At 33.6% G+C, this 23,052-nt stretch overlaps 1 protein-coding gene across 2 annotated transcripts in view; it reads right to left on the bottom strand.

The window, feature by feature from the left end:
- The window catches only part of LOC141395002 (hexosaminidase D-like), a 188,599-nt gene extending 165,891 nt beyond the window's left edge, over positions 1-22,708 (bottom strand). The window contains exon 1 of one of the 2 annotated variants that reach the window (XM_073970304.1): positions 22,661-22,708. The gene's annotated coding sequence lies outside the window, so the exon portion shown is untranslated. Of the gene's footprint in view, positions 1-22,597 lie in introns of both variants that reach the window. The other variant, XM_073970300.1, reaches the window with a different exon arrangement.
- Positions 22,709-23,052: the final 344 nt, after the last annotated feature.

The raw sequence follows: 23,052 nt of genomic DNA on the forward strand, positions 1-23,052 counted from the left end.
ATTGGCACCACACGTATCTCAAGATCTGAATGGAAACTCATAACGTACTACGAACTACAACCATACTGGCGAGAGATGAACACATTTACAAATGGCACATTGGCACTCCAGAAGTTATGCACCCTGCACTTCAATTATTAACTCAACCCTCAACATTTTCAAACAAGATGAACTACAACTAAAAGCAAACTTCGACAGCCTCGATTATCAAATGAACAACATTGAGAAACGGCTACACGAAAACGAACAAGAGAATCACCAATTTAATCTGTTCCAAAATATGGTGTCACTATCTTCTCAATTGACATTGATATCAGTAAGGCTACACCGAATACAAACAGCAATAATAACAACATTGTCCGATTCACATCATGGGAAAATCAGCCCAATGTTACTATCACCGCTACAACTTCAATCAGAGCTCATACAAGTCCGAAATCATCTTCCACCAGCATTGCAGCTACCTGTCCGTCAAGAGAATCTCCTGCAGCTCTACAAAATCATAAATGTAAAGGGAGGAATCACAGATAATCATATAATTTTCTACATAACAATTCCTCTATGTGACCCAGAATCGTTGGAACTGCTTAAGCTACATCCAATTCCTGCACCTGTCAATAGCACCATGATGATCATTAGGCCATGCAGCGACCTCATCGCTATAACTGCCCACAGAGATGAGTATTATACATTAACAGAACAAGAATGGGCAGCATGCACACCACTAACAGAAGATGAAGTCTTATGTCCAAATATGCAGTCCAAATTCAATGCAGACGCAGCCAAGTGCCTATGTGAAATTTCACTTCTTAATAACATCACTCGTCCCAGTTGTACCGTGGACCCATTCATAGGCAACACGTCGATGACACAACTAAAACACGGCAACCAGTGGATGTATACAATGTCACAGCAAACTCAAATAACCACTGTATGCAATCAGGAACACTCTCGAGTAATATTGCAGGGCACCGGACTCATTAAAATAAGTCCAGATTGTACCGTAAAGTACAGGTCAATGTTCATTCAGGGACATCAAACATATTCATCATCCCTTCACTCATCATATACAGCCACCGCCAACGCTACAGAAATCAGTTATCCAGACGAACCAAAATATAGCAAAATATATCATAGAAACTTCATTGACCACATCAAGAATATATCTGAGATTCAAAATCAACTTCATCAACAAGTTCTAACTGACTTGCCACTGCAACTTAACAACATCAAGAGACATCATGCAACAGTAGCTTACGCCGCCCTCATTCTTGCAATTGGAATTATTATAACAGCATTCTACAAAAGAAGACAATTCATTAAAATGAAGCCAAGTCAACAACCTCCCATAGCAGCAGTCCGTCAAAATGTCGCGTCATCAGAATTTGTAGTTTCCGTATCATAATATCCATAAGAAAATAAAATTCATACAAACATTATGTTTGGTGTCTAGGTCAGGAATAACCACGCTACCGCATTTCTTTTTTAACAACAGCAATTAACATCTGTTGTATCAGCAAATCAAATTTCAGTTGAGCATGGCTCAACGGCGGGGAGTATGTTCAGACATTCACATTGCCTAGTATGATTAAGCACATAATGCATTGCAAAAAAGTAAACAAACAAAATGTTCTACTTGAAAGTGCAAACGCAGACTTACTATCATTACCTAAAAATGTAAAAAATCAATGTTGTAGTATTGTTGTGGGGCAATGAACCACAACGTTTCTTTTCATAATAATTATTTTGTAAATTAAGCAATTTCTACAACACACTAGACACCAAACAAAATGTGCAATTTAGCAATAAATTAGTATTTAAGAACCAATTTATCAATAAAGAATGTGAGAACTTGAAAAAGCCTTCTTGTGCATACATCATTTCCTCTCCGATCTTAACCAAGTTCATGTGCTTGTGTTAAAACTATAATTTATCTTGGTGACACTGCCTTGATAAACGACATTTACAACCTTATTTAATTTATCTTGGTGATACGCCTTGATAAACGACATCTACAAACCCATTGAAGGACAAAACAGTCCATTCAACAAACAAATTCATTACAAAAGTTATTTTTTGCCCCAGCGCCTTGAAGCTTTATAGGGGCTTACTAAAATTACAAAAAATTCATAAAGAACGGATTCTGTATTATCTCATTTAAAATTTAGAATATGGAAACAATTCACATGAAACTGGTATGAAAAATTAAAAAAAATAAGAAAAGTTTACAGTTTAAGTTTTAAGTTACTTAGAGGTCGAATTTCCCAAAACCCTTTGGTACATCTTTCTAACTCTCCATCAGTTACCCTCATTCCAAATTTCAGGTTTCTAGCTCTATCCGTTCACCCAAATCGAAGTTGTACTAAATTTAGTACTTTTCGAACACATGAGTACTAATTTCATAAACCATTTCCTTTTATAAACAACACTTCCCGACCTTCATTTTCATAGCAAATTCGAAGTTTCTAGCTAAACCCGTTCAAAATATACAATTGGTACTAAATTTAGTACTTTTCGTACACTTAGAGGTCGAATTTCCAAAAACCCTTTGGTATATCTTTCTAACTATCCATCGGTGATATCCATTCCAAATTTCAGAACTATAGCTCTTGCCGTTTGCCTAATACAATGGGTACCATATTTAGTACTTTTTAGTACTTTTCGTACCCTTCCAGGTCGAATTTCCAAAAACCCAGCCTTGTCTCACCCCTACACACCGACAGCTACCCACAGTCAAAATTTCAGCTTTCTAGCTTCAGCGGTTTCGTCTGGGCGATGATATACATGTCACTCACTTATCACTAAGCTCATTTATATATATAGATGTGAAGACGTCTTTGCTTTTTTCGGTAGTAAAACCATATCTAGACTTCAATAGGACGACCCTGCGGTGAGAATACGTTATAAAAATACTACTACGCTATGTGAGTTTCTTTCACTTTGTTATTTTATAGAATTATGACGATGATGTTATGAATGGTAAAAAAATCCTACCACAAAAAACATTCTTAAAAAACAAACACCTAAAAATATTCTTTAAATAATCCAAGCCCAAAAAATATTCTTAAAAAATCCACGCCTAAAAAATATTCTTAAAAAATCCACGCCTAAAAAATATTCTTTAAATAATCCAAGCCCAAAAAATATTCTTAAAAAATCCACGCCTAAAAAATATTCTTAAAAAATCCACGCCTAAAAAATATTCTTTAAATAATCCAAGCCCAAAAAATATTCTTAAAAAATCCACGCCTAAAAAATATTCTTAAAAAATCCACGCCTAAAAAATATTCTTTAAATAATCCAAGCCCAAAAAATATTCTTAAAAAATCCACGCCTAAAAATATTCTTAAAAAATCCACGCCTAAAAATATTTTTAAAAAATCCACGCCTACAAAATATTCTTAAAAAATCCACGCCTAAAAAATATTCTTAAAAAATCCACGCCTAAAAAATATTCTTAAAAAATCCATGCCTAAAAAATTCTAAAAAAATCCACGCCTAAAAAATATTCTTAAAAAATCCACGCCTAAAAAATATTCTTAAAAAATCCACGCCTAAAAAATATTCTTAAAAAATCCACGCCTAAAAAATATTCTTAAAAAATCCACGCCTAAAAAATATTCTTAAAAAATCCACGCCTAAAAAATATTCTTAAAAAATCCACGCCTAAAAAATATTCTTAAAAAATCCACGCCTAAAAAATATTCTTAAAAAATCCACGCCTAAAAAATATTCTTAAAAAATCCACGCCTAAAAAATATTCTTAAAAAATCCACGCCTAAAAAATATTCTTAAAAAATCCACGCCTAAAAAATATTCTTAAAAAATCCACGCCTAAAAAATATTCTTAAAAAATCCACGCCTAAAAAATATTCTTAAAAAATCCACGCCTAAAAAATATTCTTAAAAAATCCACGCCTAAAAAATATTCTTAAAAAATCCACGCCTAAAAAATATTCTTAAAAAATCCACGCCTAAAAAATATTCTTAAAAAATCCACGCCTAAAAAATATTCTTAAAAAATCCACGCCTAAAAAATATTCTTAAAAAATCCACGCCTAAAAAATATTCTTAAAAAATCCACGCCTAAAAAATATTCTTAAAAAATCCACGCCTAAAAAATATTCTTAAAAAATCCACGCCTAAAAAATATTCTTACAAAATCCACGCCTAAAAAATATTCTTAAAAAATCCACGCCTAAAAAATATTCTTAAAAAATCCACGCCTAAAAAATATTCTTAAAAAATCCACGCCTAAAAATATTCCTAAAAAATCCACGCCTTAAAAATATTCTTAAAAAATCCACGCCTAGTAAATATTCTTAAAAAATCCACGCCTAAAAAATATTCCTAAAAAGTCCAGGCCTAAAAAATATTCTTAAAAAATCCACGCTTAAAAAATATTCCTAAAAACTCCAGGCCTAAAAAATATTCTTAAAAAAATCCACGCCTAAAAAATATTCATAAAAAATTCACGCCTATAAATATTCATACAAAAATTCAATTTTTCTTAAAAAATTTAGGCCTAAAAATATTCAAAAAAAATAATTCACGCCTCAAAATATTATTAAATAATCCACGCCTAAAAATATTGTTAAAAATCCACGCCTAAAAATATTATTTAAAAAAATCCATGCCTAAAAATATTATTTAAAAAATCCACGCCTAAAAATATTCTTTAAAAATCCACTGCTAAAAATATTCTTAAAAAAATTAACAACTAAACAATATTCTTAAAAAATCCACGCGGAAAGTATTTGTCTTGAGGAGGAGATACCAGGGGATTTTATGACTTCTGCAAAGAAAATGTCTTGCTATTCTTAGTTTTTTCTATCTTACAACCAGTAACCCATACATTCTGTAGGCCAAGTTTTCGTTTTATTGGAAATAAATTTATTTTATTTCGTCCTTGTGATTTCTTCTGTAACGTCTTTTTTGCCCTACGGCGTTGTCTCACGCCTTTGGTAATGATCTTAAACGTTGTTGTCAGCTTGTAAATTTTTTTATCGATTTCTGATTACAGAAAAGAGGCAGCTAAACAACTCTGACATTATTCACTAAAGGGACTAAAAGGATATCAAGTTGATGTCATAGAATTGTCCTGTGTAAAAGAAGAAAAACAAAGACGAAACTAGAAACTAGCATCACATATTGCTAGTAACACATGTGAATGTTTATATGAAAACCTTGTGGATACACTCTGACACACGAATGTAATGATAGGTAAAAGAGTACTGTATAGCTTTGGTTTATTTGAACATTTGTAGCAGTTTCTTCCTTCAACTGAGCTCTGCTCTGCTTTTTGTGTTTCAAGTTGTTTGAAATGACTGCTTGGTTTGTTTGCAAAATATTGGCCCCCTAATACTAAGTGACAAACACAGAGAGAGTTAACATATGGGGATGTGAGAGAGAAAGATGGGAGGAAGTGTTAGTAGACGTGAGTGCGTATCTTTGTTGTTTGCCATGAGTGTATTCATCCTCTAGCTACTTTCAGTTGTGACGATGCCGAAGATGACGACGTGAAAGCGTGTGTGTGCAGCCCTTGAGGATTTGTTTCGTTTCATTTCGTTCGTTTTTGCCATTTTTTCTGGTTTCTTCCTTGTTTTATGTGTTGCGGTGTTCAGTGGCTATAAGTTGCTCTTAAGAACCTTATTGCCGGTTTCAATTGTTGGCGCCCAACTTATGCGTCCTTCGTCCACCCGGTTAAAGTTCAACAACAACCATATGCCGCTTCAAATATTCCTCCACACAGTAAATAGCTAAGTAGCACAACTGTATATGAAACTCGTCATAAGCACGCTTCACAACACCACCATCACTCCCTCAAAAGCAGATGACATGAGTTTGACTAATCGGGAAAACGGAGAGAAAAAATACATTATTATGTCTAAAACTTAATGGGAAAAACAAGAAAATAGAAAAATTGTTTGGTATGCATTCAAAGTTTTCTCCTTTCTCCTCCCCGGGGCTTTATTGCTACGCTTGTGGACAAACCATTTCTGCACTCAAACAACTACTTGCACTTGAAGTTTGTTTGACAGAGCGAGATTGTTTTTGAACTTTCTAGAGCTTCTGTAGTTGTTGCATTGTTGTGTGTTGCGGGATGAGAAAATAAAACACTTAACAATTTATGATTTGGCAACAACTGTTTTCGCAATCCCATATTCGTAAATACACATGTATTCTGTCCATTGTTCAATGGGAAAAAAGTTTGTGATGTGTTAGAGATTATTGAGTTACTTTGACATGCTTACTGGGAGACGGAAGGAAATTGAAAGAAAATATCACAGAGCGTATAAGTTTTATCGTAAAGTATACGCCACAAGAGGTCGCCATACAAATGCATTTGTTAACAAAATAAATAAATTGATGATCGCTTCGAGCTAATAATCGATGACGAACAGGGTATTTTTTCACTAATCCAACATCAGGCCAATAAGCGTGGACTTTTAACCAATACTTTTTCATCCACATTAACATTTCGAACTTAAGTTTGTCCTCTTGAAAAATTCCTCTTTGGTATCCTCGCTCCTTCTAAATATCTTCATCTCTTTTATAATTGTACAATTTCAAAACGTTTAATTTTCTTCTTAGAAATAGCATCCCCATTTAACAAAGTACCCAAGAATGAACACATGTGTCCTGTCAAGAGCAGACAGACATCAAGCGCAACAGCAGTCAACATTCCAGCCATCCGAAAGATAGACAGACAAACCACAACATCGGGAGCAAGAGTAGCAGCATCAGAAAAGGTATGGTAAATATTTAAAGTAATATAATTAAATTGAAATAATAAAATAACGAACCACGAGCATGGAAGCGAAAAAGGACATAACGAAGGGAAGGATAACATTGTTGAACAGATACCTTTCTGTTTATCTGCTTGCCTGACTGACGGACTAGCAACCTGTTTGGTGTAAACAGAAGAATACCAGCAACAGACATTTGAAATACCTTGAAATTGTAAGTGTGTTTGTTTGTTTCCTCTTTCATTAGCTTTTTTATTCTAAGCTTTTTGTTGATTACATTTGTTGAGTGTTTACATCGCGTGCCTTGTAAATGTTAGTTTTAGTTGTTGTAGTTTAAAGACATTTTCTAGGAACAAAGCAAGGAATTCAAAGAAGTTAACTTATAACGATTTTGCTGTTAAGAAGACAAGTCAAGAATCTATTTACAATATCCGTCCTAATATCTGACTCTTGTATAAGGTTGCGAATACGTGACGACAACACTTATGCGCTCTATAGCTATTGATTGATCTATAGAGCTCGCAATGGTTGAAACACTATTTTTTTAAATTCATGCTTATTGCTCTAAGGATGGTTGAAAAAATATTTTTTAAACTCCACGCTTATTGCTTTGAGGATTGTTGAAAAAATATTTATTTCTAAATCCACCCTTATTGTTCTGAGGATGGTTGTAAAATATTATTTTTTTTTTAATCGACGCTTTTTGCTCTGAGGATGGCTGAAAAAAATATTGTTTTTAAAATACTCGCTTATAACTCTGAGTATGGCTGAAAAAAATTTTTTAATCCACGCTTATTGTTCTGAGGATGGTTGAAAAAATGTTTTTGTTTAAATCTACGCTTTTTGCTTTGAAGATGGTTGAAAAAAATATTTATTAAAATCCACCCTTATTGTTCTGAAGATGGTTGTAAAATATTTTGTTAATCGACGCTTATTGCTCTGAGGATGGTTGAAAAAAAATATTTTTTTAATCCATGCTTATTGCTCTGACGATGGTTGAAAAAAAAAATTTTAAATCCACGCTTACTGTGTGATTGTTGAAAAAATCCACTCTAACTGCTCTACCTCATATTCCTTCTAAGTTAAAATTTTGTTTTTGTATTTTTTGTCTCTCAGTACATTTGCAAAGTAATCATGGAAATGTTCTGCAAATTTTTCCAAATAACTTTAATTAACTTTTTTGGTTTGTAATTAAGCCCTCCTCTCTTTTCTCTATTACAGTTTGTTTTTTTTCCTGAGATTTTTTCCTCCGTTTCTGAGTAGTTAGTGAGTCTTCATGTGGAAATGAATTTCTGTTTGTGTTTGTAATTAGTTTCGTTCTGTCACTTTCTGTGTATGGCTGGTTGGCAGCGTATGTCTGTCTGTCTGTTTGTAGGTTTCTGTATTTTTAATTTCCGTTTTCAAAGTTGAGGGCGGAATATAATTTTTTAATTAAAAATATAAATAAAACAAACTGTAAAATGAAGAAAATAATACAAAAATATGGAAAAGTGATTTACTTCCAGGGCTTGAATAGGACAACTATGTACCTGCATAGTAGAAAAAAACATGAGCAGCATAGCCAAAAATTTAAACAGAACAAAGTTTCTCTAATATAAAAAAATGTTTGTGGGTCATAGTGCGTATAAATATTGGCATAATGTGTACGTCACTATGGCAATTTGAGGCTACATTATCAAGAAGGCCACAAAACTTGGATTTTTTAAAGAAGGACAAAAAACGGGATTTCTTAACGATTTTTAGCTGGACCTAAGGAGGACAATAAATGTGGATGTTTAAAGATTTTAAGCTTCAACTAAGAGGTACAATAAAAGTAGATTTTTTAAAGATTTTTACATGCACCTAAAGAGAACAATAAATGCGGATTTTTTTAAAGAGTTTTAGCTGGACCTAAAGATGACAATAAACGTGAATTTCTTGAAGATTTTAGCTGTACCTAAAGAGGGCAATAAATGTGGATTTTTTAAAGATGTCTAACTGAACCTAAAGGGGACAATAAATGTGGATTGTTTAAAGATTTCTATCTGGACCTAAAGAATGCAATAAATGTGGATTTTTTAAACATTTATAGCTGGACCTAACAAAGGCACTAAACCTTGATTGTTTAAAGACTTTCAGTGGCAACCCAAGAAGTGCAATGATCGTTGATTTTTTTTAAAGATTTTTCGCTGCAGCAAAAAAGGAAAAAATGAGGACTTCTTAAAAAATTTTAGCCGGACCTAAAGAGGACAATAAATGTGAATTTTTTAAAGATTTTTAGCTGGACCTAAGGAGGACAATAAACGTGGATTTCTTCAAGATTTTAGCTGCACCTAAAGAGGGCAATAAAAGTGGATTTTGTAAAGATTTTTAGCTGGACCTAATAAAGACAATAAAATACGATTTTTTAAAGATTTTAACCGAACCTAAAAAGATTTTTAGCTACAACAAAGGACGACAATAAACGTGAATTTTATAAAAGATAAAGATAAACGATTTTTAGCTGGACCTAGGGTGGACAGTAAACGCGAATTTTTTATAGATATTTAGCTGTGTCTATAGAGGACAATAAATGTGGAATTTTTAAAGATTTTTAGCTGGACCTAAGGAGGACAATAAACGTGGATTTCTTCAAGGTTTTAGCTGTACCTAAGGAGGACAATAAATGTGGATTTTTAAATAGTTTTAGCTGCGCCTAAAGAGGACAATAACAATTTATTTTTAAAGATTTTAGGGCCATTCAAGGAAGCCAATAAAAGTGAAATTTGTAAAGATTTTTAGGACCATCCAAAGAGGACAATAAGCGTGGATTTTTTAAAGAGTTTTAGCTACAACCAAAAAGGCCACAAAACGTGGATTTTTTAAAGATTTGTAGCTGCAACCAAGAAGGCCATAAAACTTGGATTTTTTTAAAGATTTTTGGCTGCAACCAAGAATGCCGCAAAACGTGGATTTTTTAGAGATTTTTAGCAGCACCAAGAAGGCTTCGAAAAATTATTTTTTTTAAGATTTTTAGCTGGACCTAAAGAGGCTATTTTTTTATAGATTTTTAGCTGGGCTTAAAGAGGACAATAAATGTGGATTTTTTAAAGATTTTTAGCTGGACCTAAGGAGGACAATAAACGTGAATTTTTTCAAGATTTCAGCTGTACCTAAAGAGGACAATAAATGTGGATTCTTTAAATAATTTTAGCTGCACCTAAAGAGGACAATGAAAGTGGAATTTTTAAAGATTTTTAGCTGGACCTAAAGAAGACAATAAAAATCTATTTTTAAAGATTTTAGGACCATTCAAAGGAGACAATAAGAGTGAAATTTTTCAAGATTTTTAGGACCATCCAAAGAGGACATTAGGCGCAGAATTTTTTAAGATTTTTAGCGCCACCCAAAAAGGACATTAGGCGCGGAATTTTTTAAGACTTTTAGCGCCACCCAAACAGGACAATAGGCGTGGAATTTGTAAAGATTTTTAGGACCATCCAAAGAGGACAGTAAGCGTGGATTTTTTAAAGAGTTTTAGCTACAACCAAAAAGGCCACAAAAAGTGGATTTTTTAAAGATTTTTAGCTGCAACCATGAAGGCCACAAAACGTGAATTTTTTAAAGATTTTTAGCTGCAACTAAGAAGGGTACAAAACGAGTTTTTTTAAAGATGTTTAGCTGCAACCATGAAGGCCACAAAACGTGAATTTTTTTAAAGATTTTTAGCTGCAACCAAGATAGCCACAACACGTGGATGTTTTAATGATTTTTAGATGCAACCAAGAAGGCCACAAAACGTGGATTTTTTAATGATTTTTCACTGCAACCAAGAAGGCCACAAAACGTGGATTTTTTAAAGATTTTTAGCTGCAACCAAGAAGGCCACAAAACGTGGATTTTTTAAAGATTTTTTGCTGCAACCAAGAAGGCCACAAAACGTGGATTTTTTAAAGATTTTTAGCTGCAACCAAGAAGGCCACAAAACGTGGATTTTTTAAAGATTTTTAGCTGCAACCAAGAAGGCCACAAAACGTGGATTTTTAAAGATTTTTTGCTGCAACCAAGAAGGCCACAAAACGTGGATTTTTTTTAAAGATTTTTAGCTGCAACCAAGAAGGCCACAAAACGTGGATTTTTTAATGATTTTTCACTGCAACCAAGAAGGCCACAAAACGTGGATTTTTTAAAGATTTTTCACTGCAACCAAGAAGGCCACAAAACGTGGATTTTTTAATGATTTTTCGCTGCAACCAGGAAGGCCACAAAACGTGGATTTTTTTAAAGATTTTAGCTGCAACCAAGAAGGCCACGAAACGTGGATTTTTTAAAGCTTTTTAGCTGCAACCAAGAAGGCCACAAAACGTGGATTTTTTAAAGATTTTTAGCTGCAACCAAAAAGGCCACAAAACGTGGATTTTTTAAAGATTTTAAGCTGCAACCAAAGAAGGCCGCAAAACGTGGATTTTTTAGAGATTTTTAGCAGCAACAAAAAGGGCTACGAAAAATTATTTTTTTAAGATTTTTAGTTGGACCTAAAGAGGCTACGAAACTTGATTTTTTTAAAGATTTTTAGCTGGAGCTAAAAAACACGGATGAAAAATAGGGTTACCAGTCAAATCGGACTATAGAAAAGGTTTGGAATTAAATAATTAACATAAAAATAAATAAATAATTCGAATATACAATTTTCGTGTGATTTGCGGTTTAAATGCTAGTTTCCAAGCGTAGCCTTCGTCCACCCCCTTAAATAACATTCTAATATGCCCGATGATCCGACTTAACCAACCGTGAAACGTAGCAAAATGGTTGAATATGTGGAACTTCGGTGGATTCCTTTTTTTCATTGTACCTCTTAGGTCATAACAGCTCAACTCGAAGGAGAATTAATTAACGGGGATTTTTTTAAAGATTTTTAACTGCAACCAAGAAGGACAATAAGTGGGAATATTTTAAAGATTTTTAGCTGGAGAGGACAATAATTGTGGATTTTTTAAAGATTTTTAACTGAGCATAAATAAATATAAATTTCAATTTTTAAAGATTTTTAACTGCAACCAAAGAGAAAATAAACGTGGATTTTTTAAAGATTTTTAGCTGCAATCAAGAATGACAACAAACGTAGATTTTTTATAGATTTTAAGATGCAACCGTGAAGAACAGTTAACTTTTATTTTTTAAAGATTTTAAGCTAAAGAGGGCAAAAATTTTGATTTTTTAAAGATTTTTAGCTGAGCATAAAAGGAAAATAAATTTCGATTTTTTAAAGATTTTTAGCTGCAACCAAGAAGGGCCACAAAACGTGGATTTTTTAAAGATTTTTTAGCTTCAACCAAGAAGGGCAATAAATGTGGATTTTTTTTAAACGATTTTAGCTGCAACCAGGAAGGATTTTTTAACGTGGATTTTTTTGATTTTTAGCTGCAACCAAGAAGGATTTTTTAACGTGGATTTTTTAAAAACTTTTAGCTGCAACCAAGAAGGACAATGAACGTTGATATTTAAATACATTTATGTACCGCTTTTAAGAATGCTGGATCATTTACGCCAAGTAGTTCTAACTGCCAAAGGCCAATTGTCAATTTTCCAATGTTGAAGTATCAATGAATCTTCAACAGACAAACAATTTTGTTTTACATATAAAAAATCCTCCCACATATGTCCAGCCCATATTTTATTATTATTCCGCCCAATCTACCGAAAAACAATGCCAAGACCTCAATATGACCTTTATTTTGGCCAAAACAAAAAACCGTTTTAGTTTTGAGTTCCTTTTCCTTTGATCTTTTTTCACTCCGTTTTGTTGTGAAAAGCATTTAAAAACAATTCTAGGCAGTTTAGCAAAGTTGTATTTTTTATTCTTTTTTTATTTTTCACCCTAGAAGAAAAATTATAATCAACAACAACAGCAGCAACAAAACTTAAAGAGAAATAACAAAAAAGAAAAAACTTTTTATTGTTCTTCAGCTATGGCTGTGGTGGCCAAAATGTCGTTCTCAGGTTTTTTTGCTGACAGAGAGAGGTTCTTAATTACCATTAAATGTTTGTTTCCCACGACTTAACAGCAGCAGTGGCAGCAACAGACGACAAAACGACGGCAAGTGATGGTGATGATGATGGTCGTAATTTCACCAAAACAGCTACTTGGATTCTTAAGTTTCTGACGACGACAAAGATGAAAACCTAATGCTGATTAACACGTTAGTTTCGGATGCTGGTAGCGCTGTATTTGGGTTATTAACGAATTTCTAGGTGTACCACCGACAAATTCACAAAAGAAATTGCGCGCAATTTTTTTTTTAATTATTCACAAGGCAACAAGGTCACCAACAACAACAATAAGTAATTATTTATTCCACTAACATGGGGTTACAAACGAAAGAACATATCTTAACTTGGCCATTGAGTGGTGGTTGTTGTTGAACACACATGCACAAAACATTAATAGTTGTACCAGTGCCCAGAAACGCCCGGGGACCAAACGCATTTTAACACACACTTTAATGCTGAGGACGTAGACGTAGTAAACAGAGACGGACACATACACACATAAATTCAAAAAAACTCACATTTGGTCTTCTTCTTTCAGCAACAGACCTTTAACTCTTGTCAACTTGCAACTCGGCAGTGGTAGCTTTATTTCACGTCGTCACTACTGAGGATAACCAAACAAATCCTGCCCCCTTTTTTTCAACAACAAAATTAAATCACAAAATATTATTTTTGCACTCCATTCCTAGTAGAGCAGCTTATTTTTTATTTTGGATTTGTTTACCGAACACACCGAATGACGAGCAACGGAAGATACGACACGTACCACGATACTCACAGCTTCCACGGCCAGAGAATAACTAACAACTAAACTGAAATGTGAGTCGTTGTTGCCAGAATGATGTTCCATCGTTTGTTGATGTTTGCTATGTCTGGTGAGGGGGGGGGGGGGGGGACGGTTTGCTGGCAACAACTCCTTGTCAAGGTTGTTGGCCATGCAACTCAAACATGTTACATGGTGTGACGGAAACAGTGGGCAACATAAGGGAGATTTTTAGAGATTTTTTGGTGGACTCCAGTAGGACAACAAATGGTGACTTTTTAAGGATTTTTAGCTGAACCGAAAAAGGATTACAAATGTGGAATTCTTAATATTTTTAGGTGGACCCAAGAAGGACAGCAAATGTCGAATTTTTAAAAATTGTTACCTGGACCAAAAAATGGCAACAAATGTGGATTTTTTTAAAGATTTTTAGCTGCAAACCTGGACGGTCAATAAGCGTCGATTTTTAAAGATTTTTGGAGGACCCAAGAAGGACAATAAACGTGGATTTTTTAGAGATTTTTGGTAGATCCAAGAAGGACAATAAACGAGGATTTTTTAAAAATTTTTAGCTGTAACAAAGAAGGCCACTAAGCGTGGATTTTTTAAAGATTTTTAGTTCGGACAAGAAGGACGCTAAGCCTGATTTTTTAAAGAATTTTTAGCTCCAACCAAGAAAGACACTAAGCGTGGATTTTTTAAAGATTTGTATCTCAAACCAAGAGGGACACTAAGCATGGATTTTTTTAAAGATTTTTATCTCAAACCAAGAAGGACACTAAGCGTGGATTTTTTAAAGATTTTTATCTCAAACCAAGAAGGACACTAAGCGTGGATTTTTTAAAGATTTTTATCTCAAACCAAGAAGGACACTAAGCGTGGATTTTTTAAAGATTTTTATCTAAAACCAAGAAGGACACTAAGCGTGGATTTTTTAAAGATTTTTTGTTGCAGCCAAGAAGTACACCAAGCGTGGATTTTTTAAAGATTTTTTGCTGCAGCCAAGAAGTACACTAAGCGTGGATTTTTTAAAGATTTTTTGCTGCAGCCAAGAAGTACAATAAGCGTGGATTTTTTAAAGAATTTTAGCTGCAGCCAAAATTTACAATAAGCGTGGATTTTTTAAAGATTTTTTGCTGCAGCCAAGAAGTACACTAATGTTTGGTTTACATTCGGCGTCTTTTCGTGATTTCGAAGGCGTTTCGTGATTTCGCGCGAAATCATGCAAAATTTATCATGATTTCGCATACAAAAATGAAATCATCTTATTTCGTGATTTCAGCGAAATCAACATCGAAATCACAGTACACATGATATACAACCTTGCTTTTGCCTAAAAAAGTACCAAAAGTTGCAACACTTTTCACGTATCACAATAAACAAGGTAGATGTGCGAATTGCTGAAACAAAATATGTTAATATCAAAATTTGTAAACAACGTGAAAAAATATTAAATTACATTGTTACAATGCTATTTTTCATTGTGTTCCCGTACTTTTTTCAATCGTAATGTTAGAAAATAGACCGAATTGTCAAAAATTGCTTCCCCATACAAATTTCTTAAAAAATACGGGAACGAAAAAATGACGGAAATTGCAAAAACTCCAGCAAAAATGCCAAAATCAGCGTATCAGCCATCGTGTTCAGATGCCAAAAAACATGCTGCCAGTTTTTACTTGGCCAATTTTTTATAGTAGAGAACAGGAGAAGAGGCTTTTATTCAAAATCAAGTGCAAGTCTTGCTAGATTTCGGAGTACTGGAACGCATTTCTAGCACTAAACGGCGGGGAAAATACTGCAAGTAGTAATATTTTGCAGTTTCTGAACAAAACTTTTATGTATCAAAATTTATTATTATAATGTCTCAACGATAAAATCATTTTTTAGTTTTAAATTTCTTAGTATTATAAACAATTAATACGATATATAGATAATTTTACGATCATTTTCGAAATAAAGCAGTAAAGTTCTATATTGTCGTAAATTTTTGATGATTAATTCAATTTACAACAACTTTTTTCTAAAATTCATGTTTGATCAGCTGCGCATTTGCATCTACCTTGATTATTGTGATATGCTTGAAATCAACAAAAAAATAAGTGTAAACACCGGGGTGTATTTCAGGATTTCGTGAAATCCTGTGGATTTTAGAGCGCAAGTGTAAACTTGGCATAAGCGTGGATTTTTTAAAGATTTTTTGCTGCAGCCAAGAAGTACACTAAGCGTGGATTTTTTAAAGATTTTTTGCTGCAGCCAAGAAGTACACTAAGCGTGGATTTTTTAAAGATTTTTTGCTGCAGCCAAGAAGTACACTAAGCGTGGATTTTTTAAAGATTTTTTGCTGCAGCCAAGAAGTACACTAAGCGTGGATTTTTTAAAGATTTTTTGCTGCAGCCAAGAAGTACACTAAGCGTGGATTTTTTAAAGACTTTTTGCTGCAGCCAAGAAGTACACTAAGCGTGGATTTTTTAAAGATTTTTTGCTGCAGCCAAGAAGTACACTAAGCGTGGATTTTTTAAAGATTTTTTGCTGCAGCCAAGAAGTACACTAAGCGTGGATTTTTTAAAGATTTTTTGCTGCAGCCAAGAAGTACACTAAGCGTGGATTTTTTAAAGATTTTTAGCTGCAGCCAAGAAGTACACTAAGCGTGGATTTTTTAAAGATTTTTAGCTGCAGCCAAGAAGTACACTAAGCGTGGTTTTTTTACAGATTTTTAGAAGGACAAAAGGACAATAAACGTAAATTTTTTAAAGATGTTTTGGTGGACCCAAAAATGACAAGAAATGTGGAATTTTTAAAGATTTTTTGCGGGAATCCAATAAACTTGATTTTTTTTAAATGAGCCTACTAATAATGTAGATATCAAACCTTCAACCTTTATTATCGACTATGTTTGACTATCTCCTCCAACCAATACAACCTCACTCAACAAGTTCGAGACAACTTCATTCATTCACAAACAATCGAAACATTGTTATGGTTGTGTCCTCTGCAATGCAGTGACATTGAAGGACAAAAAGACAACAACAACAGCAGCAATAAAACAAAAAAGCTTTGTTACATGCCAACTTGTCTGCTGCTAGCTACTGGGTTGTAATGAACGACATCAAGTCGAGCATGTCGTGTGAAGTATATCTTCAATCTTATGGTGTTGCTGGATGGATGAATGGTTAGATGAATGAAGTTCAGTTCTGTCCAAGCATGTGAAAAACACAAATCTGAAGGATTTTTTAAGAAACTTTTTTGTTATCTTTTTTAAGATTTTGTAGTTTTTTTCAGTCTTCTTGCATTTGCATGTAAGAACATGCGTGTGATTCTCTGTGTATGTTGGCTGTCGGTTTCCTTTTGCCTGTGGATTGTTGAACTCGGTTACGTGTGGAAGTGCCTGACTGTAAAATCTCTGTAAAATGAATGTTGCTGCTGCTTGTGATGTTTTCTTTGGATTTTTATTGATTCTTGTAGACGAAAGAAAAATAATGAAAGCAAATAAAATTGCTATTTAAAGATTGTGTTTTTTATTATGAGACAAATAACACCTGTTATACGTAATGACATTAATAAAATGTGCCAAGGTAAAACTTAAAGGAATTTGTAATATGAAATTAAAGGATTAAATACATATTGGGTGGAGTCACATTCATACGATGGACTTCTTGACATGACTTAAGCAAGAATGACATGCTGCTTATTTGCCGAAGTTGTAACTATTTGGGAACAAGGTTTTTTGGCATGGGTCGGACCTTTGCAGGTTTGAGAACTTCAGAAAATACCGATGTTTGGACGATTTTATTGACAATTGTAACCAAATGAGTACATACAGTTTCCTTAATGATTTGTCCCAAATATTGTCAGAACCTGTACATTTATCATTCTGCAGATTGTGAATATGACTAAGGCCATATTTATATTATAGCCTTTTGCAGGGTTAATGAGGATTTATTTGGCGTATACGCAAAGGAATTGACATTTGAAACCCAGTGGGTTTGTTAACTCCGGTTATATATAAACGTACTATAAGAACTTCAAAATTTTTTGAGAAACAGGTATCAAAAACAATGGACCTAATTGTTGCACAGACAAGCCCAATAATCACTGTCCACCAAAAAAACCCGTTCCTACGAAGATAGATCTTACCTCGGAAACAAATCGAGCCAAAATTGACTGCTGCGCGATTTGCAGAACAGCGAAATGATTCGAAAATCCCTATTATGTCGGACAAAATTAACAACGTAGTCAACCAGCATCGCAGAGAGAAAATCTGCGTGAAGATAAAAACGGTTGTAAACGATTAAGAAAGTATCAGTTACATGTGCTGACGGAGATATACACTCAGCCTCTGACCAAAAAAGAAGCAAACACAATAATTATGCCATATATAAAATATATTGATTTTGTATCATGACTTTTTTTAAATGCGTAGAATCTGTAGGTACCGTAATACGGGCCGGGGGTCTACCACATCATTGACATATACCGAAATATATACGTTAAACTAAGTTTGGAAAAACATTTTAAATAGATTCGAGAAGAGTCCCCAAATTTTGTATGGAAGGTACCCGAAGGACAGGGCCCAATATAGTCCATATTCAGACCCGATTTATATCTGGAAGGAATAATACGATGTGCAAAGTTTAGAAATGCACTTAAAACTAGGTAATAATTTGTCGCTTAGTCTCAATAAATATATTCTTTCTTATGATGGAATCTATCAAATAAAACGCTTGCGTTTAATTTTGCCACCATTTATAATTTAAATGCAAGCGTTTTATTTGAGAGATTCCATCATGAGAAAGAATATATTTATTGAGGCTAAGCGACAAATTATTTCCTAGTTTTAAGTGCATTTCTAAATAAAACACTGAAACTTAATTTTTTTTAAATTATATTTTATTTTTAACTTTTTAGTAAAGACATTTTTCTGACCACTGAGAACAAAATTATAGTCAATTTAGGCCGAAAATTTAGATAAAAACTTTAAAATGCCAGAAATCGTGTAGATAAAATTCTCATAATATTTGAAATCGGGTGGTACCGCTATAAGGGGGCTATACCAGAACCTGGAAATATGTTCACAATTTTTGGTGGCGAAATGTCTGTATCATTGGAAATGCCAAATGACAGCTAATTCGGGCAAACATGAAAATAAAATCCTCAAAATACCTGAAATCGGGTGGTACCGCTATATGGGGGCTGTAGGAAAAATTGGGCCCATATTCATGTACTAGCAAATGCCCGCTACTTCGTATGCGGAAAGGAAACGAAATATATATAAACAATATTTAATACGGGAATGGTGAATACTGGAGACTCTGTTGTACTAAGACCTATTTTTATTACCAATATTTTTCGATTGTAGTCAGAATTTACAAAAAAAAAAAACATCTGCCGTATCGCATCCCTACACAGCTACCATATTTTTTATTTCGAATTTCCAAAACTACGTATCATATTGCAAATTTCAGATTTGACTCCTGGTTTTAACCCTTCACTAACACAGCATTCCCTTCCAGTACGAATTTCCAAACACTGAACTTTATCTCATCCCTTCACAACAACAATCACGCACATTTACAATGCTAGATTCTAGCTTTAGCGGTTTCGCACAGAACCCGAATAGGTCCGTTAAATTTTCGGCATTCAAAATGGCCATAAAAATCCACGTTTTCATATATCCCCATATAACGTACCTCTCGACTTAGTGTATTTTAAAAGAAGAACTAATCTATATTGTCCAATTTTCTTTAAATTTGGATCTTGAATACTCAGAGGATATAAAAGTTTAATTTAAAAAATGTCCACTTCAATCTACGTTTATTAGAAGAGATATTTTGAAGATTTAGAGTACTTTGAAGATCTTCTGCTCATTTTCCAACCGAAATTCAGAATTTGTGGCAAAACTTTTTTACAAAAAATTGTACTTAATGTGCACGGGTATTTCAACCGTATATAACCAACAATTTTTTGGAGGCATTTCAATTTAGGCTTTTTTATTATCAGGGGGTAAATAACTTCTAGTTAACAAAATTGTCGCATTGGACCACGTTTTCAAATTAACATACCAAAGCGGTCAGAACAAAAAACATTTTTGAAAAGATACTTCACGTTTGACTACTTTATTCCAGTACATTATTTAGAAACGCCTTGGCGTTAACATCAAATCAATGGAACAATATTCAGTACAATTTTTCAAACTCAGAACTTTGTCTCAATATTTAGAGTGATCTTCACAACAAATATTTTTCCATTTCGTATTTTTTGTACAAATTGCGTATTTCCAAATTATATAATCCCAGCTTTGTTCCTACACCCAACACCAAATTTAGTACCTTAACAGTTTACACAATACCAAAATGGTTTTGGTACCAACATGTTACCAAACTTTTCGTACACATAGGTAAACGTTTCAAAAATTACTTCCTTATATTCCAGCTTTATCTGTTCCCCTGAAACCCATTATACTACTATTTGTATAAATAAGTACGACTTTTCAAAACCTCCTCCCTACATCCACTCTAAACACCAATTGCTAATCTAATACCGAATTTCAAAACTCCAGTTCTAACCTTTACAAAATCACAAATTGTACAAAATTCTATACCATATAGCAAATACCAAAAGGTACCAAACTTTGTACCATTTAGCACTTTTCGTACACGATTTTCCAAAATGTACTTTCACATCTCAGCTCTATCCGTTCACCTAAACCCAATTTATAGCCAATGTAGTTCCATTTAGTACAAATTTCCATAAGTACAAATTTCTATAACTACCTCAATCCTACACTCCAACAGTAATCTGTTCACGCAAATACAAATTGTAGCGAATTCCGTACCATTTAGTACTGCTTCGTGCACATTAGTACGATTTTCTAAAGCTACTTCCATATCTCAATTCTATATTCCAACAGTAATCTTAATTCCAAATTTCAGGATTCCAGCTCTTCAAATCTAAATCCAAATCATACTAAACTCACTACCATTTAGGACTTTGCGACCTTTGGTACATCTTTCGTACTCTTCATCAGTGACCCCCATTCCAAATTTCAGAATTCCGGCCCTATTCGTTAACCCGTATCCAAATTGTACTAAATTTAGTACCATTTAGTACTTTTCGTGCACTTATAGTTCGAATTTCTAAAAATCTTTCTTTGTTATTCTCCATCAGTGACCCTCATTACAACTTTCAGGATTCATGCTCAATCCATTCACCCAAGTCCAAATTGTACTAAATTTAGTACCATTTAGAACTTTTCGTGCACTTATAGTTCGAATTTCCAAAAACCTTTCTTTGTTACTCTCCACCAGTGACCCTTATTTCAAATTTCAGGATTCCAGATCTATCCGTTCACCCAAATCCAAATTGTACTTAATTTAGTACCATTTAGTACTTTTCGTACCCTTATAGTTCGAATTTACAAAATCCTTTCATTGTTACTCTTCATCAGTGACCCTCATTCTAAATGTCTGTATTCCAGCTCAATCCGTTCACCCAAACCCAAATTGTACTAAATTTAGTACCATTTCTTACTTTTCGTACACTTATAGTTCGAATTCCAAAAACCTTGCATTTTTACTCTTCATCAGGGACCCTCATTCCAAATGTTTGTATTCCAGCTCTATCCGTTCACCCAAATCCAAACTGTACTATATTTAGTACCATTTAGTACTTTTCCTATGCTTTTAATTCGAATTTCCAAAAACCTTTTTTTTACTCTCCATCAGTGACCTTAATTCCACATTTCAGGATTCCAGCCCTATCCGTTCATCCAAATCCAAATTGTACTAAATTTAGTACTTTTCGTGCACTTGTGGTTCGAATTTCCAAAAACCTTTTTTTGTTACTCGCCACAATTGACCCTAATTTCAAATTTCAGGATTCCAGCTCTATCCGTTCACACAAATCCAAATTGAAATGCAAGATTTGAAATGCAATTTTAGTAAAACACCGTAAAAACACTGTAAAAATGGACCAATATTGGTGTTAATTCCATATTCGTGTATTGTCATCTCAATCTGAAAAGTGTGCAAGTTTCAGTTCGATTTGTAACTGCAACTGTGTTAAAAATGAGTTACCAGATATGAACTAAACGGACCAAAGCAAGTTAAATAAAACATTGTAAAAAGTCCCATACCATTACTTTACCATCTTCGTTCACAACTTTTTTACCATAAATTAAATTCCATTTCATCACTCTACAGGGATATTTTCCAATTTTTCGACTACCAGTCCGGACACACCCAAGCGAAGGATAACCTCGTAAGCAGTGGAACCATTCTATCTATTCTTCCTGGAAAGTTGGAAGTTTTCTCCGATCTGATCCGCGATGATTTAAAGGAATTTATTTTTGCAAGTGTAGCAATGAGGCAATTAGTTGCTGGCATAATGTTTGTCTGGTTAAACTGAAATTTGTAACAATTTCTACAAAATGTTGTCTACAAGGGCTTTTAACAGTTCTTAACTGATAACCTGCAAGTTTTTGCACGAAAAAATGTCTATCTTTGTTGCCTTAGTTTGGCCTTTAGGTCCGAAATAACAAAAACAATGTTCTTGCGTTTTATATCGAAACTTGATTTTTTGAAATGTCACGCCTTTTTAGTAAATGAGCCCCCGCGCGTTTCTTCATTTTGTTTGGGTTTCAATACATTTTGGACAAAACAAACTTTTCTATTGTTCTCATATATGTATTTTCCCTTGTTTCTCAATGTCGATTTCTAATTAATTAATAAAAATTCTCCTCCATATACAAATTAATTTAATTTTCACGAAGAATTTTCAACAAAAACTGAAAATTTTATTTATTTTGACTTTTTAAATATTTAAACTTACAGCGCCGTTTATTAACGGTAACGATAAAATCAATCTCATCTCAAGTATGGCAACACATGCCGGCACAACACAAAAAAGTAAACAAATCTTTGATAAAAGTTGGCAACTCTAGTAACCCCCCCCCCCCCCCCCACCATCAGCAAAATTTATCAAAACAAATATTTGCAATGGGTGGTAGGCATACGTGTGTGACTGACTACAAATAAGCACCATAACAGTAAAAGAAAAATAAATATTAATTTTACTTTACAGTCTCTTAATAACAGTTTATTCTATTTGTTGTAAATCATTCATTTTGTTGTTTTTCACTAACCGAAACACAACCACAACATCCAAAGATAGATACGCGAGAAATTGTACTAGGGATAGGTAAGTCGACTTTTGATTAGTCGACTTTTTAAATCGAAATATCTAAAAATCGAAGTCTAAGGAGTAAACAACTTATTGTAGCGCATTTACATCTATAAATAATGTTTAATTAATTTTCTTCGGAGTGTGTCTTTAATCGTTTTTGTAAAACAAGAATATTAAGGACTTTATTATATTAACGCAAATTACACTGTGCAGCAGCATTTTTGGGGCGTGGAAAATTCCATTTGGGGATGAAAGCCCTTGATTAGTATATTAAGAACCCAAAAGGAAATTTTCGCCATAGGTCAAGTTTCTGAGATATCGCGTGATGAATTTTTTGATTTTTCCCCTATA

Source organism: Musca autumnalis, unplaced genomic scaffold (assembly GCF_047663935.1).
Source record: "Musca autumnalis isolate F117 unplaced genomic scaffold, ASM4766393v1 scaffold_1, whole genome shotgun sequence".
Taxonomy (NCBI): Eukaryota; Metazoa; Arthropoda; class Insecta; order Diptera; family Muscidae; genus Musca; species Musca autumnalis.